The sequence below is a fragment of the Balaenoptera physalus genome (assembly GCF_965194825.1).
Source record: "Balaenoptera physalus genome assembly, chromosome: X".
In the NCBI taxonomy this organism is placed as follows: Eukaryota; Metazoa; Chordata; class Mammalia; order Artiodactyla; family Balaenopteridae; genus Balaenoptera; species Balaenoptera physalus.
In genome coordinates this window covers 68,974,257-68,996,536 of record NC_138903.1, presented here as the reverse complement: position 1 = coordinate 68,996,536, position 22,280 = coordinate 68,974,257, and the positions used below count along the sequence as shown (strand labels likewise).

The window sequence follows — 22,280 nt, the reverse complement described above, 5'->3', positions numbered from 1 at the left end:
CAGTTATGTTTTTGTTTTTGTTTTTTCCTCTAAAAGGAGGGTAAGCTTATCCTCACTTACAGATCCTTGGCCTGTTGTAGTGCAGATTTATTCAATTTTAGCCAGGTAAAATTTTTCCTAATAGGAGAGTACCTATTAAATTTTCATGGCTTCACTAAGACTGTAAGACAGTTTGGCACATTTGATTAAATAAAAAATAGAGATGAAACAGCAAAGATAAAATTTCAAAGGGGCTTCCCTGGTGGCGCAGTGGTTAAGAATCCGCCTGTCAATGCAGGGGACATGGGTTCGAGCCCTGGTCTGGGAAGATCCCACATGCCATGGAGAAGCTGGGCCCATGAGCCACAATTACTGAGCCTGCGCGTCTGGAGCCTGTGCTCCGCAACAAGAGAGGCCGCGATAGTGAGAGGCCCGTGCACCGCGATGAAAAGTGGCCCCCGCTTGCCACAACTAGAGAAAGCCCTCGCACAGAAACGAAGACACAACACAGCCATAAATAAATAAATAAATAAATAAATAAATAAATAAATAAATAAAAAAGAAGAGAACAGCACTCTGTAGATATAAGTAAAGATTAAAAAAAAAGTGCTAACAGAGAGTCCAATGACATAGCATTTTACCTTTGAAAAAAAAATTTTCTAGGAAAATTCTCTAAAATATTCCATAAGTATATGTAAGCACAATAGCAGGTAGGGACCCACAAAACAAGTCTTGACTGAATGTTACACATTAAAATGTTCACAGGAAGTACTCAAAATTATGGTGTGTCTAGGACTTACAAATCACTTCACATTATGGCACACACGGAGATTGATAATGCTTATATGGTACACTGAAATAAGCAGGAAGGGGTTTTTGAGCCAGGAGTAACTGGCACTAGGACTCTGGTAACTTCATCCCTAGAACTATGGCCACTACAGATCCTAGCCAACCACTCTGAGATATAAGAGAACACAAATCTCAGCACACCTGTAACCCATCCACAACACATATATCAGTTGGAGAACTCTGTTGCTTTTGTAATATTAAGTGCTTCAGTCTGTACTGTTCAACACAGAACAAGGAAAACCTATGATAAGAACATGTAAACCCAGATGCAGCATGCATTTTGTTGCATTCTTATGTGCAATAGTCTCTGAACCTTGCTCGATTCAATAGTTGTATGTCCTACTAAGAAGATCTGTTCCCATCAGAGACTGGGTTCAGTGCAAATCATACTATATGTCTTTTCCTTTCTCCTCATCCATTCATTTATTAATATATTCAATGAGGATTGATTGAGCACCAACTATGTGATAGATTCTGTGCTTGTTACAGGTAAAAATAATACCACTGAGTTCTGGCAGATAGTGCAGTGAGAAGTGGAGCACATTTTGTACCCCCTGAGTCATACTTGCCCTAAGTCAACCAGTAAGCTGGGTGGTCTGGGGTGAATGGAGACCCTATCATATGGAGCCCTCACCTCAGCATTCGACAGCTCAGCCCAGGACCCAAAACAAAAGTGATTCTTCACCATGAGCAAATGACAGACACCTCTGGCACCTCAAGTCTCATCCTATTCTGGCTTGCTGAATGGCAGGTGGGGTAGGGCAAGAATGGTGGTCTCTGGCCACCAAGTCTTACAGCTCAGGGAACTGAGATGAACAATGTGTCTCAATTGCATGAGACACCACTCTGTCTCCACAACAATAGACAAAAGCCTTGACAGGTGGAAGGTGAGAAGAACCTCTGAGGAAGAAAGGTGGAGCAGATAGCTGCCATTAGCCATCTGACCATTGGTCTTCATCATATGAGACCTTGATATTGTGAAAGAGAAATGGTAGAATAATGTACCACAGTTGTCCAACGGGAAGCATGCACTACACTTTGGAAAGATTTACTGGTTATTTATGAATTTGTATATGCAACATGAACAAAAGTTGTTCTTAACTTTTGGGGTGGTATGATAAAGCTGAGTTAGAAAATCACGTGTCTTATAAAGGAACTTTTGTAAAAAAAATCATAGAAATGTCTGCTGGAAATGACTTTTAGAAATGGATTTGTTATACTACCTACAAAAGTAACAAACATCTATGTTTGTTCAATTCAGGAGTCAAAGAGAGAATCTCAAAGCAAAGAAAAAATATGTAGAGGTCAATGAAAATATAATATATTAAAATATGTGGGATGCAGCTAAGCCAGTACTGCAAAGTAAATTTATAGCACTAAGTGCTTACATTAAGAATGGAGAAAGGTCTCAAATTAATAATGTAGTTCCAACATTAAGAAACTAGAAAAATAACAATAAAATAAATCCAAATTGTACAAATAAAGGAAATAATAAACATAAGAATTAACATTATTAAATACAAAATTTAAAAATCCGAGGAAAACAACAAAACCAAAAGTTGGTTCTTTGAAAAGATTAAAAAATGGACAAAGTCCTAGCAGGCCTGACAAAGATAAAAAGAGAGAAGACCTAAATAACCAATATTAGAATAAAAAAGGAGGTATAACTACAGATTCTACAGCCATTAAAATTATAGCAGTGGAGTACTATAATTGGTTTTATGCTCATAAAGTCAACAATTTAAAATAAATGACTAATACCTCAGAAACCACAAAATATGAGAACTGAGCCAAGATGAAATAAGTAGCTGGAATAACCATATACTTATAATGAAAATTTGATTTGTAATTTAAAAGATACCAATGAGAAACACTTCTGAAACGGCAGAGTAAGAACCTTCAAAAATCTACTTCTCCATACAAGCAAAGATTTGTCAAAATCAACCTTTTCAGTACTCTGGAAAATAACCAAAGGCTTGCAACAATTAGAGTAGTATTATTACAGACACACAACTAAATCTTGGTAAGAACAGTGAGATTTTGGATGTTATATACCTTAATTTATTCCCAACCTTTCCCTCCCACCCTGACTAAGAGGTAGCCTTTAAAACAAAAAGTCTCTCAACTATTGTTATCTGTGAAAATTAGCAGTCAACAGAACATTGGAAGGGGCAGAACAGGTTGGGAGTGTTTCAAAAGCATAATCCCCAGATAATTGTTATTTTGGATACATCAGGCACCTCCCTAAAAAACTGTACTGCTGTACTCTCAGGGCTTATCTTTATCTGACTTAACTCAGAGTTCATTCTATAAGAAGAGCCAATTCCATAGAGCATTTGCTAAAAAGAAGAGCAGCAATTCTTTACCTATACTTTTACTTATACCTCAGATAGCAATAACAGCTGGGGCTCACAACACACTGACCAAAAAATGTATATATACGAAGGTAGAATGATTTTTATATATATTATAAATATATAAAAATTACTATATGTTAATATATAAATGTATATATACCTGCCTTATATATATGTCAGGCTTGGAAAAGCTCCAACATATTCCTGGGAATCTAGAAGGCCCCACACATGACCAATACTGTGTTCATGCACAGGAAAGACCTGAGAAGGCCCTAACTTCTCACATCTGACTGATCTTGAGGCTCTGTGCTCTGTGTAAACAAAAAGTGAAGTCTAATGCACAGATATAAACAGCCTGCTTGATCATTGAAGGCATGCCCCCACATACACAGAGAGCCACTGTCAAAGGCTGTGAGACTTAATAGTTCAAAAAATTTAAGGAAAGCACCGTCAATCATTAATTGACCACAAGACTGAGGACATATGACAGTGGCAGTGCACAACAAAGAAAACAAACTTTACAAAATTAGTCCAGAAAATTCACTAAACAAACAAGCACGGGCAGGAATAATAACTAACAGAACCAACAACAAATCCTGGGGAGAGGGAGGGAATCTGATCATCAGAGTTGCCACATTATATCATTTAAAACAACCAGTTATCAACAAAAATTTTGACACCTGAAACAGAAAAATATGACCCATACACAAGTAAAAAACAATTGATAGAAATTGTCCCTGAGGTGGCCCACATGTTGGATTTACTAGACAAAGACTTTAAATCAGCTACTATAATTCTAAGAAAGAATCAGAGAATTTATGGAGTGGAAAAATATAATGACTAAAATGAATAATTTCTATAGAAGCTCAATAGGAGATTTACTTGGTAAAAGAAAGAATAAGAAAATTTGAAGACAGCTTGATTAATATTTTACAGTTTGAGAAACAGAAAGAGGAAAGAATGAAGAAAAACAAACAGCCTCAGAGACCTATGGAGCATTATCAAGTGTATCAGCATATGCATCATGAAAGTCTCAGGAGAGAAGAGAAATAAAAGGGCAAAAATAATATTTAAAAAAGCAATGGGCCAAAACTTCCCAAATTAGAGAAACAAAACAATCTACACATCCAAGAAGCTCAGTGAATTCCAAGTAGAATCAACACAAAGAGATCCACACCTGGCTACATCATAGTTAAACTTTTCAAAGACAAAGACAAAGCAGCAAAAGAAACAACTCATCACATACAAGGCAACCTTAATATTATTAAAGATGACTTATGGGCTTCCCTGGTGGTGCAGTGGTTAAGAATCTGCCTTCCAATGCAGGGGACATGGGTTCAAGCCCTGGTCCAGGAAGATCCCACCTGCCGCAGAGCAACTAAACCTGTGCACCAGAACTACTGAGCCTGTACTCTAGAGCCTGCACACCACAACTACTGAAGCCCGTGCACCTAGAGCCCATGTTCCACAACAAGAGAAGCCACTGCAATCAGAAGCCCACGGACTGCAACAAAGAGTAACCTCTGCTCGCCACAACTAGAGAAAGCCCACATGAAGCAATGAAGAACCAACGCTGCCTAAAATAAATTAAAAAAAAAGATGACATCAAAAGAAACCACAGAAAATAAAAGACTGTAGGATGATATATTCAAAAGGCTGATAAAATATTATCAACTGATGCTTCTAGTTCCAGCAAAATTATCCTTTACAAATGAAGGAGAAAATAAGACTTTCCCAAATAAATAAACCCTGAGACAAATTGTCACTAATAGACATGCTCTACAAGAAATACTAAAGGGTGTCCTTAAGACTGAAATGAAAGAATACCAGATAATTGCTCAAATCCACACAAGGAAATAAAGAGGGTACAGATAACTAAATATGTAAATATAAAAATATATAAATGTATTCTTGTTTATGACTCTTTTTTTTTCAATCTGATTTAAAAGATCCCTATAAAGTAATAATTACAAAACTATGTTGATGGGCTTATAATATGTAAAGATGTAAATTGTATGATGATAATGGCACAGAGGACATTGAAAGGAACATAGGCATACTATTAAAATTAAGATGACATTGGGACTTCCCTGGTGGTCCAGTGGGTAAGACTCCATGCTCCTAATGCAGGGGGCCCAGGTTCAATCCCTGCTCAGGGAACTAGATCCTGCATGCATGCCACAACTGAGTTCATATGCCACAACTAAGAGTCCGCATGCCACAACTAAGAAGTCTGCAGGCTGCAACTAAGAGTTTGCATGCCACAGCTAAGAAGTCTGCATGCCACAACTAAGAAGCCCACATACCACAACTATGAGCATGCATGCTGAAACTAAAAAAAGATCCCACATGACACAACGAAGATCTCACGTGCCACAACTAAGACCCAGTGCAGCCAAAATAAATGAATGAATAAATAAACAAACAAATAAATAAATAAATAAATAAATAAATAAATATAAATAAATAAATAAACGAGGGTGTATTTAAAAAAAAAAAGATGACACTAATCTAAACCAGAGTTATAAAGTGTTAAATTTAATCCTCAGGATAAGCACTGACAAAATAATTTTTAAAAAAATAATAGTAAAAGAAACAATAGAACAATAAAAATGGGACACCAGAAAATATCTATTTAACTAAAAGCAGGCATTAATGGAATAATACAGAATAGAAAAAAAGTCAGACATGTAAAAAACAAATAGCAAAATGATAGATGTAAATCTTATCAATAAGTAAATTTAATTAATTAATCCCTTTAAATAAAAGGGACATGTTTGCACAATGGACTATAAACATGATATAACTATATTCTATCCACTAGAGACATACTTTAGATTGAAAAACACAAATAGATTGAAAGAAAAGGATGTGGAAAGATACACCATGAAAAGGTGACAAAAAGAGAGTTAGAATGACCACACTAATGTCACACAAAATTTATTTTGAGACAAAAATTGTCACTAGAGGAAAAGAAGGACATTATATGATAAGAGTCATTCAGTCAAGGAAATATAACAATACTAAACATAAATGCACATAACAACAGAGTCTCAAAATACAAGATGCCAAACTGATAGAAATCAAAGTATAAATAAACAACAACAATTCAAAATAATAGTCCAAGACTTCAATACCTTGTTTTCAATAATAGATGGAACAACTAGGTAGAAGATTAACTAGGAAATAGAGAACATTAAAAACATTATAAATCAACCAGTCCTAACAGACCTCCGTATCCAACAATAGAACACTCCACCCAACAATAGCCTAATACACATTTTCACAATTTTTGCAAGTGCACATAGAACATGCTCCAGGATAAAACATATTTTAAGTCATAAAAAAATTCAAAAAGTTTAAAAGGATTCAAATCATAAAATGGAATGAAATTAGACATCCAAACAGAAAGAAATTTGGGAAAATAAAATATGTAGAAATTAACACACTCCTGAGAAAAACACCAATGAATCAGAAAAGAAATCACAATGGAAATTGGAAAATATTTTAAAATTAATGAAAACTAAAACACAGCATATTAAACTATATGCAACTAAAGCAGTACTTAGAAGGAAATTCTAAGTTGTAAACGTCTGGAGTAAAAATGAAGGAACATCTCAAATGAAGAATCTAACATTTCACCTTAAGAAACTGGAAGAAGAAGAGGACGTTAAACCAAAAGCAAGCAAAAAGAAGGAAATACTGAAAATTACAGCAGAAAGAAATAAAACTGAGAATAGAAGAACAATAGGTAAAAACAAAGTTGTTTGTTGGAAAAGATTGACAAAATTGCCTAACCCTTAACTAGACTGATGAAGAAAAAAAAAAGAGAATGAATAAATTTTAAAATCTGGAATAAAAGCAGGGATATTACTAACAACTTCACAAAAATAAGTATTATGAGGGGATATTATGAACAATCTTATGCCAACAAATTAGACAGCCTAGATGAAACAAATTGCTAGAAAGGGCAAACTACAAAAACTCAATCAAGAGGAAATATAAAATCTGAAAGGAATCATAACAAGTAAATAAATTAAAATTGTAATCAAAAAGTGACCTATGAAGGAAACCCAGGCCCATTAGGCTTCACTGCTGATACCCAACAAATATTTAAAGAATAACACCATTCTCCACAAACTCTTCCAAGAAATAGGAGGGAATATTTTCCAACTCATTCTATAAAGTCAGTATTATTCTGATACCAGAAACAAAAATATCACAGGGAAAGAAAACTATAGATTATATTCCATATGAATATAAATGAAAAAATAACTCTCAACAAAATGCTAGAAAAGCAAATGTATCAAACTTGAAAAGGGATTATGAACAGAAACAAGTGAGTTTTATCCCAGGAATGCAATGCAAAATTGCATTAATATATGAAAATAAATCAATGTAACACATCATATAAATAATATAAAGGACAAAAACCACATGATCATATCAATAGACACAGAGCATTTGACAGCCACATCAACTTTTAATAATAAAGACACTCAACAAACTAGCTGTAAAAGGAAACTTCCTCAATCAATATTAGATGATCAATGAAAACTGTACGACTAAGTTCAACTTATTGGTGAAAGAAAAAACACTCTATCTCTAAGATCAGGAATAAAATAAAGATATCCACTCCCTCTAATTCTATTTAACATTGTACTGTAGATTCTAGTCAGGTTACTGTGCAAGGAGAAAAGCCATCCTGATTGTAAAGAAAGAAACTAAATTATCGAGAATAATTAAATATTTGAAAATTAATCCTGTGATTGTTATTTGAAAATACTATTGTTAAGATGGCAATGCTCCCCAAATTGATTTACAGATTGAACTTAATCTCTATTTAACCCCCAGCTGCATTTTCTTTACTTTTTTGCAGAATTTAACCTGCTGATCCTAAGATTCATTTGGAAATTCAAGATATACAAATGGCAATGCACACACGAAAAGATGTCCAACAATAGTCATAGGGAAAGGTAAATCAAAACCACAGTGAAAAAAAAGAAAAGAAATTGAGTTATTTGTAGTGAGGTGGATGGACCTCGAGTCTGTCATACAGAGTGAAGTAAATCAGAAAGAGAAAAACAAATACCGTATGCTAACACATATATATGGAATCAAAAAAAAAAAGGTTCTGAAGAACCTAGGGGCAGGACAGGAATAAAGACACAGACATAGAGAATGGACTTGAGGACATGAGGAGCGGGGAGGGTAAGTTGGGACAAAGTGAGAGTGGTATGGACATATATACACTACCAAATGTAGAATGGACGACTAGTGGGAAGCAGCTGCATAGCTCAGGGAGATAAGCTCGGTGCTTTGTGATGACCTAGAGGAGTGGGATAGGGAGGGTGGGAGGGAGATGCAAGAGGGAGGGGATATGGCAATATGTGTATACGTATGGCTGATTCACTTTGTTATACAGCGGAAGCTAACGCACCATTGTAGAGAAATATACTCCAATAAAGATGTTGAAAAAAACACACAATGAAAGATTATTTCATATACACCAAGAAGACTGAAGTAAAAATGTTGGACATTAGCAAGTATTGGAAAGAATGTGAAGATTGTAACCCCCATATACTGCTGGTGGAAATGTAAAATGTTGCAGCCACTTTGGAATATGATCTGGCAGTTCCTTAAATGGTTAAACAAAGAGTTATCATGTGACCCAGCAATTCCACTCTTAGGTATATACCCAGGAGAATTGAAAACCTATGTTCACACAAAACTTATAGAATATTCATAGAAGCATTATACATAATAGCCAAAAAGTGGAAACAACCCAAATGTCCACTACTGGTAATTGAATATATACATGTGATAGCTCAGGAAGGGGATCAAGATGGGAGAGTAGGAGGATATGGAGCTCACCTCCCCCACAAACACATCAAAAATACACCTATATGTGGAAAACTTCTCACAGAAAACTAACTAGAAATCGGCAGAAGAACTCCCATGCAACCAAAACTGCAAAAATCCCACATAACTGGGTAGGATGGGAACAAAAGGCATTGGGTCAGGACCTGGGCCCCTGGGAAGGATATGTAAAGAAGACAGGGTCCACCCTGGCAGATGCTCACCCTGGGGAGTGAGCAGGACAAGCCACAATCTGGGCAAGCCAGTCCTGAGGAACTGTGCAGAGGAGACAAGACCCCTTGCCTGCTGGGAAATCCCCTGAGACAGATAGAGCAGCTAGAGAAGCTTAGTCTCTACTTGTGAGGTGTGTGCATGCTAACTTGTTAACAATCAGGGCAGAGAGAGCCTTGAACCAGTGGTAGCAGCCTTGCCACACTTCCCAATCTGAAGGGGCAAACACCCAGGCCCCACTCACACCACACCACAGCCCAGCATGAGATCTGGGCAAAGATTTAGCCTAGCTACACAGAGACAGACCAGGGTGACTGGGGTGTGATCCAGGTAGAGCTGTGGAGCCCATTTTCAGCATGTGCAGGGGTCAGTGGCTGGGGCTTCAGCAGACGTTGTCAGTGTGTGCACATGGTGGCACCACACGAGTGCACCATGGCTAAGCACTGAATCTCAGACAGACAGGCACTGGGCAGGAGTATGCATCAGTTTGTTTCCCAATGAGAGTGCCCCAGCTCCACCCACTCCACATCACAGCTTAGTGCTAGATCTGGGTTAGACAAGAACTTACAATATGCTGCTTACAAGAGACGCTTTTCAGGGCAAAAGACACACACGGACTGAAAATGAGATGATGGAAATTATATTTCAGGCAAATGGAAACAACAATAAAGCAGGGATAGCAATACTCATACCAGACAAAATAGACTTTTTAAAAAAGGCCATAAAGAAAGACAAAAAATGGCATTATGTAATGATGTAAAGAGATCAATACAAGAAGAGGTTATTACACTCCTTAACATATATGCACATAATATTGGAGCACCTAAGTATATGAAACAAATACTAACAGACATAAAGGGAGAAATTGATAATGATACAAGAAGAGTAGGAGACTTTAACACCCCATTGATATCAATGGACAAATAATCCAGACAGAAAAATCAATAAGGCAAAAGGGGTCCTAGAAGACACAGTAGACCAGTTGGACTTAATTGATATCTACAGGAAATTATATCCAAAAAAAACAAGAATACACATACTTTTCAGGCACACATGGAATGCTCTTTAGGATAGACCACACAATAGGTCAAAAAATAAGCCTCAACAAATTTAAGGAGATAGAAATTATTTCAATCATCTTTTCTGAACACAGTAGTATGAAACTTGAAATTAATCACAGAAAGAAAAAAGGGAAAAGAATGAACACATGAAGACTAAAAACCATGATATTAAAAACCCAACGGTTCAATGATGAAATCAAAGAATAAATCAGAAAATACCTTGAGACAAATGAAAATGAAAATGCAACCTTACAAAATCTATGGAATTCAGCAAAAGAAGTTCTAAGAGGGAAGTTCATAGTGATACAGGTCTTCATCAAGAAACAAGAAAAATCTTGAAAAACAACCTGATCTACCACCCAAAAGAATTAGAAAAAGAAAAACAAACAAAATCTAAAGTCAGCAGAAGGAAGGAAATAATAACTATCAGAGAGGATGTAAATTTATAAAAATTTTAAAAAGCAATAACAAGATCAATAAAACCAAGAGATTTTTTTTGAAAAGATAAACAAAACTGACAAATCTCCAGCCAGGCTCACCAAAAAGAGAAGAGAGAGGACCCAATTAAACAAAATAAGAAATGAAAGAGAAGAAATCACAGCTGATACCACAGAAATACAAAAAAAAAAAAGAAAACAACTCCTAAGAGAATACCATGAACAGTTATTTGCCAACAAATTGAACAACTTAGAAGAAATGTACAATTTTCTAGAAACATACAGCCTGATAAAATTTAGTCAAGAAGAAATTTGAATGGACTGATCACTAGAAGTGAAATAGAATCTGTTATTAAAACAAAAACAAAAACAAACAAACAAAAAATCTCTCCACAAACAAAAGTCCAGGACCATACGGCCTCACTGGGGAATTCTACCAAACATTCAAGGAAGAAATTATACCTATCCTTCCCAAACCATTCCAAAAAATTGAAGAGGAGGGAACACTCCCAAATTCTTTCTATGAGGCCACCCTGAAACCAAAACCAGACAAAGACACTAAAAAAGATTAAATAACAGGCCAATATCTTTGATGAATATAGATGCACATATCCTCAACAAAATATTAGCAAACCAATTCCAACAATATATAAAATGTATCACACACCATGATCAAGTTGGATTCATTCCAGGGTAACAAGGATGTTTCAACATATGCAAATCAATCAATGTGATACACCACATTAACAAAAGAAAAGACAGAAATCACATGATCATCTCAATAGACACAGAAAAATCTTTTGATGAAATTTAACATCGATTCATGATAAAAACTCTCACCAAGGTGGGTACAGAGGGAATATATCTCAACATAATAAAAGCCATTTATGACAAATCCATAGCCTACATGATACTCAATGGTAAAAAGCTGAAAGCCTTCCCACTAAATTTAGGAACACGACAAGGATATCCACTATCACCATTTTTATTGAACATGGTATTGGAAGTCCTAGCCACAGCAATCAGACAAGAAAAAGAAAGAAAAGATATAGAAATTGGAAGGAAAGAGGTAAAACTGTCACTATTTGCAGATGACATGATACACTATACAGAAACTCCTAAAATCTCCACACACACAAAAATAACTATTAGAAAGAATAAATGAATTCTGCAAGGCAGCAGGATAAAAGATTAATATACAGAAATAGTGTGTATTTCCTTAAACTAATATGAGCTATCAGAAAGAGAAAGTAAAAAAAAAATCCCATTTAAAATCACATCAAAAAAGTACTTAGGAATAAACTGAGGAGGTGAAAGACCTATACACTGAAAACTATAAAACATTGATGAAGGAAATTGATGATGTTTCAAAGACATGGAAATATATCCTCTTGTATATAATCTTGTATTGAAAGAATTAATATTGTTAAAAAGGCCATGTTACTCAAAGTGATCTACAGATGTAATGCAATTCCTTACAAAATACCCATGACTTTTTTCACAGAACTAGAAGAAATAATCCTAAACTTTATATGGAACCACAAAAGGCCCAGAATTGCCAAAACAACCCTGAAGATAAAGAACAAAGCTGGAAGGAATAACTCTTATAGACTATACTTCAAAGCTACAGTAATTAAAATAGTGTGGTATTGGCACAAAAACAGATATATAGATCAGTGGAACAGAATAGAGAGACCAGAAATAAAGCCACACACCAATGGTCAATTAATCTATGACAAAGGAAGCAAGAATATACACTGGAGAAAAGACAGTCTCTTCAAGAAGTGGTGTTGGAAAAGCTAGAAAGCTACATATAAATCAATAAAATTAGAACACTCCCTAACACCACATACAAAAATAAACGCAAATTGGTTTAAAGGCCTAAATATAAGATGTGACACCATAATAGGCAAAACTTTCTTTGACATAAATTGTAGTAATATTTTCTTAGAAAATTGTAGTAATATTTTCTTAGATCAGTCACCCAAGGCAAAATAAATAAAAGCAAAAATAAACAAATTGGTCCTAATCAAACTTAAAACCTTTTGCAGAGCAAAGGAAAACATCAATAAAATGAAAAGTCAATCTATGAAATGGGAGAAAATATTTGCCAATGATGCAACTGACCAGGGGTTCATATCAAATATATATAAATGCCTCATACAACTCAATATCAAAAAAAGAAAACCTCAATTGAAAAATGGGCAGAAGACATAGACAGTTTTCCAATGAAGATATACAGAATGGTCAACAAGCACATGAAAAGATGTTCAACATTCCTAATTATTAGAGAAACTCAAATCAAACTACAATAAGTTATCATCTCACACAGGTCAGAATGGCCATCATCAAAAGGTCTACAAATAATAAATGCTGGAGAGGGTGTGGAGGAAAGGGAACACTCCTACTGTGTTGGTGGGAATGTAAATTGATACAGCCACTATGGAGAACAGTATGGAGGTTCCTTAAAACACTAAAAATAGAGCTACCATGATCCAGCGCTCCCACTCTTGGGCATATATCCAGAAAAGATGAAAACTCTAATTTGAAAAGATAAATGCACTCCAATGTTCATAGCAGCATTGTTAATGATAGCCAAGACATGGAAACAACCAAAGATTGGCTTAAGAAGATGTGATGTACATACATATATGTACATATATATGTACACTTGTACACTTGGTGTGATGTACATATATGTGTGTGTGTGTGTGTATATATATATATATATATATATATATATATATATATATATATATAGAATGAAATATTCCCATTCGCAGTTACATTGGTGGACCCAGAGAATATTATACTTAGTGATGTAAGTCAGATAGAGAAAGACAAATACTGTATGATATCACTTATATGTGGAATCTAAAAAATAATACAAATGAATCTACATACAAAACAGAAACAGACACACAGACATAGAAAACAAATTTATGGTTACCAAAGGGGAGAGGGAGGGAAGGAGGGACAAGGAGTATGGGTGTAACAGATACCAACTACTGTACATAAAATAGATAAGCAACAAGGATTTTCTGTGTAGAACAGGGAATTATATTTAGTATCTTGTAATAACCTATAATGGAATATAGTCTGAAAAATATAACTGAATCACTTTGCTGTACACCTGTAACTAACACAATATTGTAAATCAACTGTACTTCAGTTAAGAAAAAAAAGATGTAATATATCCATACATTGGAATACTATTCACCCATAAAAATTACTGACACACTACCACATGAATGAACAGTGAAAAGATTATGCTAATTGAAAGAAACTTATGACAAAACCCACATATTATATTTTTCCATTTATGTGATATGACCAGAATAAGCAAATCCTTACAAACAGGATGATTAGTGATTGCCATGGGTTGGGGGAGTGAGAGAGAAAAGGTTAGAGGGGTTGATGGGTAATTGGTATGGTATTTCTATTTGGTGTGATAAACATATCCTAAAATTATATAGTGGTGATGGTTGCACAACTCTGTAAATATAATACTAACTTTGGAATTATATATCTTAAATGGTGAATTTTATATGTCAATTACTTCTCAATAAAACTGTTACTGGAAAAAAATCTCCTGAAAAAGAAATTCCCAGTCCCCAAATGGCTTTCCCTGGAGAATTCTACCAAACTTGTAAAAAGAAATTAAAACAGGGAGACGCAAGAGGGAGAGATATGGGGATATATGTATATGTATAGCTGATTCACTTTGTTATAAAGCAGAAACAAACACACCATTGTAAAGCAATTATACTCCAATAAAGATGCTAAAAAGAAAAAAAGAAATTAAAACTAATTATCCACAATTTCTTCCAAAAAACAGAAGAAAATTAATACTTCCTAACTCATTTTGAGATTAGTGTTATCCTAATATTAAAACCAAATACAACACAAAAAGGAAAACTATAGACCAATATCCATCTGAACTTAGATTTTAAAATCCTCAATAAAGGATTATAAATCAAGCACATCAATGTGTAAAATTAATTATAACTGTGACTACATGGGATTTACTCCATGTATGCAGGACTTGTTCAATATTCCAAATTCAACTGATGAAATCCTTCCTGTAAACAAGTTAAAGAAGAAAACTCATATGGTAATATCAACTGACAGAAAAAAACATATCACACAATCCAACTCCTAGTTATGATTTTTAAAAAATTCTCAGAAAAATAGCATTGACGAGAACTTCTTCAACTTGATAGCATTTGTAAAGCCATATAGATTTTGGTGAGAATCTCTAAGATCACAAAGAAGGCAAGGATGCTCCTTCTCACCACTCTTCTTTTTTTTTTTTTTCTTCTTTTTTAACATTTTTATTGGAGTATAATTGTTTTACAATGGTGTGTTAGTTTCTGCTTTATAACAAAGTAAATCAGTTATACATATACATATATCCCCATATCTCTTCCCTCTTGCATCTCCCTCCTTCCCACCCTCCCTATCCCACTCTTCTAACTGGTGACAAAGCACAGAGCTGATCTCCCTGTGCTATGCAACTCCTTCCCACTAACTATCTATTTTACATTTGGTAGTGTATATATGTACATATATATATTACCACTCTCTCACTTTGTCCCAGCTTACTCTTCCCCCTCCCTGTGTCAAGTCCATTCTCTAGTAGGTCTGTGTCTTTATTCCCATCTTGTCCCTAGGTTCTTCATGACCATTTTTTTTTTTAGATTCCATATATATGTGTTAGCATATGGTGTTTGTTTTTCTCTTTCTGACTTACTTCACTCTGTATGACAGACTCTAGGTCCATCCACCTCACTACAAATAACTCAATTTCGTTTCTTTTTATGGCTGAGTAATATTTCATTGTATATGTGTGCCACATCTTCTTCATCCATTCATCTGTTGATGGACACTTAGGTTGCTTCCATGTCCTGGCTACTGTAAGTAGAGCTGCAATGAACATTGCGGTACATGACTCTTTGAATTATGGTTTTCTCAGGGTAAATGCCCAGTAGTGGGATTGCTGGGTCGTATGGTAGTTCTATTTTTAGTTTTTTAGGAACCTCCATAATTTTCTCCATAGTGGCTGTATTAATTTACATTCCCACCAACAGTGTATGAGGGTTCCATTTTCTCCACACCCTCTCCAGCACTTATTGGTTGTAGATTTTTTGATGAGAGCCATTCTGACCAGTGTGAGATGATATCGCATTATAGTTTTGATTTGCATTTCTCTAATGATTAATGATGTTGAGCATTCTTTCATGTGTTTGTTGGCAATCTGTATATCTTCTTAGGAGAAATGTCTATTTAGGTCTTCTGCCCATTTTTGGATTGGGTTGTTTGTTTTTTTGATATTGAGCGGCATGAGCTGCTTGTAAATTTTGGAGATTAATCCTTTGTCAGTTGCTTCATTTACAAATATTTTCTCCCATTCTGAGGGTTGTCTTTTGGTCTTGTTTATGGTTTCCTTTGCTGTGCAAAAGCTTTTAAGGTTCATTAGGTCCCATTTTTTTATTTTTGTTTTTATTTCCATTTCTTTAGGAGGTGGGTCAAAAGGATCTTGCTGTGATTTATGTCATAGAGTGTTCTGCCTATGTTTTCCTCTAAGAGTTTGATAGTGTCTGGCCTTACATTTGGGTCTTTAATCCATTTTGAGTTTATTTTTGTGTACGGTGTTAGGGAGTGTTCTAATTTCATTCTTTTACATGGAGTTCTCCAGTTTTCCCAGCACCACTTATTGAAGAGGCTCTCTTTTCTCCACTGTATATTCTTGCCTCCTTTATCAAAGATAAGGTAACCATATGTGCGTGGGTTTATCTCTGGGCTTTCTATCCTGTTCCATTGATCTATATTTGTGTTTTTGTGCCAGTACCATACTGTCTTGATGACTATAGCTTTGTAGTGTAGTCTGAAGTCCGGGAGCCTGATTCCTCCAGCTCTGTTTTTCTTTCTCAAGATTGCTTTTGTTATTCGGGGTCTTTTGTGTTTCCACCACTCTTCTTTTAATTGAAGTAAAATTGACATATAGTATTGTTTAAGTTTAAGGTATACAACATGTTGTTTTGATACATTTACATAATGCAATATGATTACCATTGTAGCCTTAACTAACGGCTCCATCACAACACATAACTATCATTTCTTTTTTGTGATAAGAACATTTAAAATCCAGTCTCTTAGCAACTTTGAATTATATGGTACAGTATTGTTAACTATAATTACAATGCTATGCATTAGCTCTCCAGAACTTATTCATCTTCTAAATGTAAGTTTGAATCATTTGACCAACATCTTCCCAATACTTCCACCCCCAGCCCCTGGTACCAGCAATCTACTCTTTATTTCTATGAGTTTGGCATTTTTAGTTTCCACGTGTAAGTGATAACATACAGTATTTATCTTTCTCTGTCTGGAATTTTAGCATAATGCCCTGAAAGCCCATCCATGTTGTTGCAAATGGCAAGATTTTCTTCTTTCTCACAGCTAAATAATATTCCATTGCATATATATGTATATACATTTTCTTTACCCATTCATCCATTGACAGATGGTTAAGTTGTTTTTGTATCTTGACTGCTGTGAATAATGCTGCAATAAACATGGAAGTGTAGATATCTTTTTGATACTCTATTTTTATTTTCTTCAGGTATACACCCAGAAGTAGGATTACTGGAACATATGGTAGTTCCATTTTTAGTTTTTCAGCATAGTAGTTGAAATCCTAGCCAGTGTTTCAACAAAAGAAAACAAAAACCATAAATATCATAAAGTAAGAAAAAAAACTATCCATATTTGCAGATGACATGACACGGTGGCCTGCCTAGAAAATCCCAAGGAATCTACCAAAAAGAAAAAAAATTTGTAGAACTAAGTGAGTTCAGCAAGTTTGCAGGATACAAGATCAACACACAAAAAAGCAATCACATTTCTATGCACTAACAATGAATATACAACAACCAAAACAAAAAAACACAATATTACTTATAATTGCTCCAAAGAACATGAAATACATAGATAAAATCCTAAAAAGATATGTACACGATGTATATCGAAAGTACAAAATGCTGATGAAAAAAGTAAAAAAAATTAACTAAATAAATGGTTAGACATAAAATGTTTGTGGACTGGAAGATTCGATTTATTAAAATGTGTCTTCTCTCCAAATTGATCTATAGGTTAAATGAAATTTCTTTTCATAGACATAGTCAACTAATTCTAAAATTTATATGGAAAGGTGGAAAGGCACTAGTATAGGTAAAATCAGTTTGAAAAAGGAGAATAAAGTGGGAGGAATTACTCTACCTGATATTATTAATTATTATATAGCTACCATAATCAAGACAGTGTGATATTAGTAGAGAGCTAGAAACACAGATTAATGGAAAAAAATAAAGAATCCAGAAATAGACCCACGCAAATATGCCCAACTGATTTTTTAAATAGGTGCAAAATCAAGTCACTGTTCAATGGATCCATGACAAAAGAATTTCAGTAAATTGTGCTGAAAGAATTGAATATCCATAGGCCAAAAAAAAAAAGAAAAAGAAAAAAGAACTTCAACCTACACCTTACACCCTACATAAAATTCAGCACAATATGGATCACAAACTTAAATGTAAAACATAAAATCATGAAATTTTAGAAAAAGAAACACTGGAGAAATTCTTGGAGATCTAGGGCTAAGAAACATTTCTTAAACTAGACAGTAAAATCATAATCCACAAAAGTAAAAAAATTGACAAATTGCTATAAGCATATTTAAGTATATACACACAGGCATATATATATACTCTTAAAATGGGACAGTTTAAAAACAAATTATACATTTAAAAATGACCAAAAGACATAAGCAGACATTTTATGGAAAAGGACATACAAATAGTTAATAATCATATGAAAAGATGTTCAATATCATTAACCATCAGGGGAATGCAAATTACAATCACAAGTTACCACTACAAGCTTATTGAAATAACAACAACAACAACAACAAAACAGTACCATCACCAAATTCTGACCAGGAAATGGAAAAACTGGATCATTAATACATTGCTTCTGGGAATGTAAAATTGTACAGCCATTCTGCAAAACAATTTGGCAGTTTCCTCAAAAACTAGACATGCAGTACCATACAACCCAGCAATTGCAGTCTTGGACATTTACCCAGAGAAATGAAAACTGATTTTCACATAAAATCCTGTATATAAATGTTCATAAAAGTTGTAATTTTTAAATTTTTATTTTATATTAGAGTATAGTTGATTAACAATGTTGTGTTACTTTCAGGTGTACAGTGAAGAGATTCAGATATACATATACATGTATCTATTCTTTTCCCATTTAGGTTATTAATGAGCAGAGTTCCCTGTGCTATACAGTAGGTCCTTGTTAGTTATCAATTTTAAATATAGCAGTGTGTAAATGTCAATCCCAATCTCTCAATCTATCTCTCCCCCTCAATTTTCACACCTGGTAACTATAAATTTGTTCTCTAAGTCTGTGAGTCTATTTCTGTTTGGTAACTAACTTCATTTGTATCATTTTATTTAAAGATCCATCCACATATAAGCAATATCATATGATATTTATCTTTCTATGTCTGACTTACTTCATTTAGTATGATAATCTCCAGGTCCATCCATGTTGCTGCAAATGGCATTATTTCATTGTTTTTAGTGGCTGAGTAATAATCCATTGTATATATGTACTACATCTTCTTTATCCATTCATCTGTTGATGGACATTTAGGTTGCTTCCATGTCTTGGCTATTGTAAACAGTGCTGCAATGAACATTTGGGTGCATGTATACTTTTGAACCATGTTTTTCTCTGGATATATGCCCAGGAGTGGAATTGCTGGATCATATGGTAGCTCTATTTTTAGTTTCTTAAGGAAGCTCCATACTGTTCTTCATAGTGGCTCTACCAACTTACATTCCCACCAAGAGTGTAGGAGGGTTCCCTTTTCTCCACACTCACTCTAGCATGAATTGTTTGTAGACTTTTTGATGATGGCCATTCTGGTACAGCTTCAATGCAACCCCTATCAAATTACCAAAGGTATTTTCCACAGAAAAAGAATTAAAAATATCTTAAAATTTGTATGGAGACACAAAAGACCCTGAATAGACAAAGCAATCTTGAGAAAGAAAACCGGAGCTGGAGGAATCTGGCTCCCTGACTTCAGACTATACTACAAAGCTACAGTAATCAAAACAGTATGGTGCTGGCACAAAAACAGAAATATAGATCAATCGAACAGGATAGAAAGCCAAGAAATAAACCCACACACATGTGGCTTCCTTGGTGGCACAGTGGTTAAGAATCCACCTGCCAATGCAGGGTACAAGGGTTTGAACCCTGGTCTGGGAAGATCCCACATGCCGGGAGCAACTAAGCCCGTGTGTCACAACTACTGAGTCTGTGCTCTAGAGCCCACAAGCCACAACTACTGAACCTGCGTGCCACAACTACTGAAGCCCGTGTGCCTAGAGCCTGTGCTCCAGAACAAAGAGAAGCCACTGCAATGAGAAGCCCCCGCACTGCAACAAAGGGTAGACCCCGCTTGCTGCAACTAGAGAAAGCCTGCACACAGCAATGAAGAGCCAATGCAGCCAAAAATAAATAAATTAAATTAAATTAAAAAACCCACATGCCTAAAATCAATTAATCTACAGCAAAGGAGACAAGACTACACAATGGACCCCGCTTGCTGCAACTAGAGAAAGCCTGCACACAGCAATGAAGAGCCAATGCAGCCAAAAATAAATAAATTAAATTAAATTAAAAAACCCACATGCCTAAAATCAATTAATCTACAGCAAAGGAGACAAGACTACACAATGGAGAAAAGATAGTCTCTTCAATAAATAGTGCTGGGAAAACTGGACAGCTACATGTCCAGTAAAAATATGAAATTAGAACATTCTTTAACACCATAAACAAAAATAAACTCAAAATGGAGTTTTTCCAAGATGTTGGAGGAGTAGGAGGATGTGGAGTTCATCTCTCCCTACAAACACATCAAGAATACATCTACAAATGGAACAATTCTCACAGAGCACCTGCTGAACACTAGCAGAGGACCTGGGACACCCAAAAGGACAAGGAAGATCCCCACATAACTGGGTAAGTAAAAAAAGAAGAAGGGAAAAAGAAGAGGAGAGGAATCAGGACAGGACCAGTGCCCCAGCTGGGAGTTGAAGGTGAGGAGAGGTTCCCTCATCTGGGAAAGCCCCCTCACTGGCAGAAAGATCAGCTGGGACAGAAGGGGAGATTTGGGGGCTCGGAGGAGAGCACAGCAAGTGGTCGGTGGCAGGCAGGACAGAGTGAGACCTACATATGGTCCGTGCCACAGCCCTGCATGCATGCCCCAGCCTGAAATGGGTGTCCTCCAGTGTGCACAGGGACTGGGCGTTGGAACGTGAGCTTTAGTGAGCAGACCTGGGGAGGGGACTGCTGTTTTCTGTGAGGAGACAGCCCGAAGGGAAGGGAATGAGGAGCTCCACACCTGCGAATGCTCATGGAGGAAGCCCGGACTGCCACAGAAGTGAAGGGCCATTGCTGAGTGATGCACAATGTGTGGGGCCAGCTTTGCAGCCTCTCTCCTCACACAACAGCCGCTGCCTCCATGGGCACTAGGGAGGGCACCTGCTGGAGCCAGATACCATGTCCCCACCATCGGCTATGCCTCCCCTGCCGGGGCAGCCCTAATCACTGCGTGACGGGCTCACAACTTCCAATTGCTACCCCACCATCCTCCCACCAGGGCAGCCTTCTTGCCCCGATTACTGCCTTGGCTCTTTCCTGCCTGATGGGCTCCTGTGCTCCAGCAAATTCAGGAACAGACTCCAGTGGGAGGAACACACGTGAAGTTGGGGCTGAAATCACAGTTGAGCCCTGGAGGCCATGTGACTAAGGAAGAACAGCTGAAATCTCTCCATGCAGTTGCATGAACCATGGAGTTACACCTCTGCTGACATCTTCCTAAATTCAGCATCTCTGAAACATCCAAAAGGACAAGAAGTACTCCTGCAGCTGGGATGCATCTGGCTTTAGCAGCTGTGGGCTTTGTGGGTGCATACACATTGGGGTTGGGCCAGGCCAGAGTCTGAGCTGCCTCCATAGCCCCCACAGTGGGCTCAGGTGCACGACTAGTCTTGGGACCTGACCTCAGTGGATCCATGCCAGTGGCCTGATGAAAACAATGCCTGAAAGTCACTGGGGTCAATTGCCAGCATACCCGCAGTTAAAGTGGGAACGAGAGAAGTGCGAATAACAGTGTACTTTGTGAGCCCACACAATGAGCAAAAGGGGACACAACAGAGCACATTCACAGGTGAACAGCTCCAGAGGAAAAATATTCAGTGGCTTCTTTTGCAGTGGGCTCCAATCCTGCCTATCTCACACCACAGGTCAGAAAAACAGCTAAGAAACATACCTTGGGGTCTCTACTCTAAAAATTAGGGAACACACCCTGTGCCTGACAGGGCAGTGACAACCACAGAGCAAAAGGCAGGCCCCACTTA

At 36.2% G+C, this 22,280-nt stretch overlaps 1 long non-coding RNA gene across 1 annotated transcript in view; it reads left to right on the top strand.

Moving 5' to 3' along the window:
- Positions 1-12,944, top strand: part of LOC309653147 — a 425,233-nt gene extending 412,289 nt beyond the window's left edge. The window contains exon 2 of the long non-coding RNA XR_014259019.1: positions 408-12,944. This is a non-coding gene — a long non-coding RNA (uncharacterized lncRNA). The remainder of the gene's footprint in view (positions 1-407) is intronic.
- The last annotated feature ends 9,336 nt before the right edge of the window (positions 12,945-22,280 follow it).